Source organism: Bombina bombina, chromosome 2 (genome assembly GCF_027579735.1).
Source record: "Bombina bombina isolate aBomBom1 chromosome 2, aBomBom1.pri, whole genome shotgun sequence".
Lineage (NCBI taxonomy): Eukaryota > Metazoa > Chordata > Amphibia > Anura > Bombinatoridae > Bombina > Bombina bombina.
This window is the reverse complement of record NC_069500.1, coordinates 517,844,538-517,850,395: the sequence shown is the minus strand read 5'-3', so window position 1 is coordinate 517,850,395 and position 5,858 is coordinate 517,844,538.

Sequence of the window (5,858 nt, the reverse complement as noted above, 5' to 3'; positions counted from 1 at the left end):
GGCCTAGGAGATTAAAGTCTAAACTCCCCAATGTAAACTAGAACTACACTAACAACTAAACCCCACCTCTAAAATAACCACACTCTAAAATAACCACACTCTAAACTAACCCCCTCTCTAAACAAAAAAAAAAAATCTCAATTACCCAAAAAAAAATACATTATCCAAAATACGAACCCAATTTTGAAAAATTTGGGACAGTATGGAAAATTAAAAAAAAAAAAGTGATTAACCCCTAATCTGCCGCTACCCGACATCGCCAACACTAAATAAAGTGATTAACCCCTAATCTGCCGCTCCCTAACATCGCTGACACTAAATAAGCCTATTAACCCCTAAACCGCCGCCCCCACATCGCAACTAATAAACTAAACCTATTAACCCCTAAACCGCCACCCCCCACATCGCAAAACACTAAATTAAACTATTAACCTCTAAACCTAACACACCCTAACTTTAAATTAAAAGTTACAATAAATAAATAAAAACTTACCTGTGAAATAAAAAAACTAACATTAAAATATAAATTAACCTAACATAATTATTCTAATAAAATAAAATAAACTACAAATTAAAAAAATCTAAATTACAAATTAAAAAAAAACTTATGCTATGAAAAAATTAAAAGAAATCTAAGATTACAAAAAATAATAAACATTAAATTTATGAAAAATAAAAAACTCTAAGATTGCAAAAAATAATAAATGAAATTATCAAAAATAAAAACAATTACACCTAATCTAATAGACCTATAAAAATAAAAAAGCCCCAAAAAATAAAAACACCCCATAACCTACAATAAACTACCAATAGCCCTTAAAATGGCTTTTTGTAGAGCATAGCCCTAAGTTAAACAGCACTTCTAAACCACGGAGGATGTCATCGCCGTCCAGGAAGGCCCTGTGCCACCGGGATGAAGATAGAAGACGTCCCCGAGATGGATGAAGGTGTTGCCGCCTGGATGAAGATTTCTCGCCACCTGGATGAGTATGGATGACCGGACTTCAGGGGGCGTGAGCAGATTTTATGGGGTTAGTGTTAGGATTTTTTTTTTTTTTTTTTTTGGGGGGGGGGGGTTTAGATTAGGGTTTTTTGGACACTGTAAAAGAGCTGAATGCCCTTTTAAGGGCAGTGTAAAAGAACTGATTGCCCTTTTAAGGACAATGCCTATACAAATGCAATGGGTAGCTTAGGTTTAATTTAGACTTAGGTTTTTTATTTTGAGGGGTTGGTTGGGTGGTGGATTTTACTGTTGGGGGGACTTTGTATTTTTTTTCTAGGTAAAAGAGCTGTTTAACTTAGGGCAATGCCCTACAAAAGGCCCTTTTAAGAGCTATTGGTAGTTTATTGTAGGTTAGGGGTTGTTTTTATTTGGGGGGCTTTTTTAATTTTATAGGGCTATTAGATTAGGTTTAATAGTTTTTATTTTTGACCATTTCAAAAATTATTTCATTTATTATTTTTGTATTCTTAGAGTACTTTATTTTTCGTAATTTTAGTGTTTATTATTTTTTGTAATCTTAGATTTTTATTTATTCGTATTAGCTTTTTAAATTTGTAATTTAGGTTTTTCATTTTTTTTCATAGTGTTAGGTTTTTTTAATCATGTAATTTAGAATTTTTAATTGGTAATTTTTTATTTTATTAGAATAGTTATGTTAGGTTAATTTATAGTTTAAACTTAATTGTTTTTTTTCACTGATAAGTTTTTATTTATTTAAAGATAGTTATAATGTAATTTTAATTTAAAGGTAGGGGGTGTTAGGTTTAGGGGTTAATAGTTTAATTTAATGTTTTGCAATATGGGGGGCCGGCAGTTTTGGGGTTAATAGGTTTAGTTTAGTAGTTACAATGTGGGGGCTGGAGTTTTAGGGGTTAATAGGTTTAGTTTATTAGTTACAATGTGGGGGGCTGGAGGTTTAGGGGTTAATAGGTTTAGTTTATCAGTTACATTGTGGGGGGTGGAGGCTTAATTTTTTTTATTATATTGTTGGCGTTGTGGGGGGCGGCGGTTTAGGGGTTAATAGATTTATTTAGTGTCGGAGATGTCGGGGGCGGCAGATTAGGGGTTAATAGGTTTATTTAATAGTTGCAATGTGGGTGGGCAGCAGATTAGGGGTTAATAGGTTTAATATAGTGTTTGCAATGCAGTAGGGCAGCAATTTAGGGGTTAATAGGTAGTTTATGGGTGTTAGTGTACTTTGTAACATTTTAGTTATGAGTTTTATGAAACATTTTTGTTTCGCAAAATCCATAACTACTGGTCTCAGATGGAGGAATAGGCTGTAACGCAAACATTTTAAAAGGACCGCACAACCTGTAATACGGCGCTATGGAAAATCCTGCACTCAAACATCATTTTTTTGAGTGCGGAATGGACATTGCGTTACAGGCTAAAATGCTTGCGGTATAGCTATACCTCCGCAACTCATAATATGCGCTATTGGCCAATCAAACACAATGACCAATTTTTCAGCAGTAATAGCCGTACCGCAACACTTGTAATCTAGCCGATTATAATTAAAAGATTCAAGGAATCCAGTCAAATCTCAGTGCAAAAAGGGCAAGGTTGAAAACAACTTCTAAATGCACGTGATCTCCAATCCCTCAGACGTCACTGTCTCAAAAACCTTCATGAGTCTGTAATGGACATCCTTACATGGTCTCAAGAATACTTTGGTAAACATTTGTCAGTCAACACCATTCGCTGCTGCATCCACAGATAGGGTTGCCACCTCAGCCATGTTTTTTTGGATACTTATGAGTTACACATGCTGCAGGGAGGAACATGTATTGTGTTTCTGGACAGCACTATTTATAGTCCTCCTTGCACACCCTGCAGCATGTGTAACTTATAAGTGTTCTGTATTTTAAGGGACAGGTGGCAACCCTTTCCACAGATGTCAGTTAAAGGGACAGTCAACACTAAAATTGTTATTGTTTAAAAAGATAAATAATGCCTTTACCACCCATCCCCCAGCTTTGCACAACCCACATTGTTAAATTAATACTTTATAACATTAAAAACTCTAAATGTCTGCCTGTTTCTAAGCAATTAAAGAAAGCCTCTTATCACATGCTTTTTCATTAGTTTTTCACAACAGGGTAGTGCTAGTTCATGTGAGCCATATTGATAACATTGTGATCATCCCCGTGGCTTGTGGCAGACATTGCACTAATTGGCCAAAATGCAAGTCAAGAGATAATAACTAAAAAGTCATGTGATCATGGGGCTGTCACAAGATGTTTAGATATGAGGCAATCACAGAGGTAACAAGTATATTAATATAACTGTGTTGGTTTTGCAAAACTGGGGAATGGGTAATAAAAGGATTATCTATCTTTTAAAACAATAAAACTTCTGGTGTAGACCGTCCCTTTGAGGCTTAACTATACAAAGTAGAAGATATACATCAACACTGTCCAGAAGCGCCGTTAACTTCTCTGGGCTCAGTCTTATCTGAGATGTACAATAGCACAGTGGAATCAGGTTTTCTGGTCTTATGAGTTATCATTTCAAATAGTTTTTGGACATGTTCTCTGGGCAAAAAAAGGAAAAGAACCAACCAAGCTTTTATCAATGTCAGGTCCAAATGCCAGCATCTGTCATAGCATGGGGGTGTGCCAGTGCCCATGGCATGGGCAACTTGCACATCTGTGAGGGCACCAATAATGCAGAAAGATAAGTGTACATTTTGGAGCAACATAGGCTGCCATCCAAACGTCGTCTTTTCCAGGGACATCCCTGCATTTTCCAGCACGACAACGCCAAACCACATTCTGCCCGGATTACAAATGCATGGTTGTGTAAGCAGAGAATGCTGGTGCTAGCATGACCTGTCTGCAGTCCTGACCTGTCTCCAATTGAGAATGTGTGGCGAATAAGGGAATGAAGGCAGCTGCTGTAGACATGCATAATGGATGAATGGGGGAACATTTTGCTTACTAAACTTAACCGCTTAATAAGTGTTATTAAAAGAAAAGGTGATATTACACAGTGGTGTGTAGGAGACTGTCCCAACTTTTATTGAGTGTGTTGCAGTCTTCCGATTTGAAATTTTTAAAAATACATTAAATTTACAAAGTAAAACATCAAATAATATTTTAATAATGTGTTTTCAATATAGTGCAGAATAAATTGACTTTTTAAATTACTCTTTTTTTTCCCGCATTTTCCATACTGTCTCAACTTTTTCGGAATTGGGGTTGTAAAAAAATTATACCTAACACTAAACTGCATGCCCCATAAAATAACTCTCCCCCAAAAAATAACTCTAAAAAATAAATTACAATAGCCCTTAAAAAGGCCCTTTAAAGGGCATTGCCCTAAAGCAATCAAAGCTCTTTTGAAAAAAATAAAACCGTACCACTTACATTAAAGGAACTCCTCACTACCCAAAATAAAAAATTCTAACTGTTAAAACCTAGCCTAAAAATAATATTTTAAATTAAAGCCTATCCTGAAAAATTAAAAAAAAAAAAAAACACCCCCAAAAAATCCTATCTTACCCTGCAATTGTGACTCACAGTTGATGAGGACTCCGGCTCCGCTTGATTCGTCACAGGCCCATCTTTGTCCAGGCTCCAGGCACCGATGGCCCATCTTTGGTGTGATTTGAAATCAGCTAATCTGAATTAAGTGGTATGCCTCTATATTGGGGTTCCGCACTTCCGTGAGTGTAGGTGGCAGAGTGTAGGTGGCAGAAAAGGCCACCAAAGTCCACCTCCGTGAACATAGGTCCCCGGTGCCTTTGAGTATGGATGAAGAAGGGCCCTGAAGATTGTGGAGCCGGCATGGTGGAAGAGGCTGCCGAAGTCCACCTCCACCGCCGTGAAGATGGGTCCCTGGCGCCTGGACCTTTGGTGAAGAGGACCCGGAGTACCCATCATATGTGAGTAACACTTTGAGGGATAGCTAGGGTTTTTTTTTTTTTAGAATAAATGTAAGTGGGGGTTTCTTAACTATTTTTGGCAAAAGAGCTGAGGGATGTGCTCTCCAAAACGCCCTTTTAAGGGCTATGGTAATTTATTTTAGAGTTAGGGTTTAGGTATTTTTATTTTATTTTACAGAACCTTTTTAATTTTATGGGGGCTGTAGTTAAGTGTTAAGGTATAATTTTTATATTTTTGATAACGTAGATTTTTATTTTTTGTAACTTAGATTTTTTTTTAGTAGGGTTAGTTTAAAGGGGGTTGGGTGTTAGAGTAGGGTTAGATTTTGTTTGGGATTTTTCAGTTTAGGGTTTTGTAAATTTTTTATATTAGTTTTTTTTTTTACTTTGATTGATTGATTTATTTTTACTTTTTTTTTTTTACTTAGATTTTTTTATGGTGGAATAGGGGTTAATAGTTAAGTACTTGTGGTGGGTTGATGGCATTTTAAGGGGTTTATAGTTAATTTATTGCTGGTGGGGTGACATGGGGGTCGATTTATGAAGCAGCGGATGCTACTTTCGACCCACTCCGCTTCAGTTCCACCTAAAGCGAAAGTTAAGAAGCAGCGGTCCAAAGACCACTGCTCTTTAACTCGTCCGCCACCTCTGAGGTGGCGGACAGCAATAAGCCTGATCTAATATGTTTGGGTTGATTGACACCCCCTGCTAGTGGCCGATTGGCCGCGAATCTGCAGGGGGTGGTATTGCACCAGCAGTTCACAAGAACTGCTGGTGCAGTGATAAATGCTGACAGCGTATGCTGTCGACATTTATCGATGTGCGGCGGACATGATAAGCGACATCTTATCATGTCCGTCTGCACAAAAATAAATTGACCCCATGGTGCAAATTGATCATAGCAAACAGACTCAACTCCATATATATGGTAGAATGGGTAAGTATGTAACACACTGTTTTTCAAAC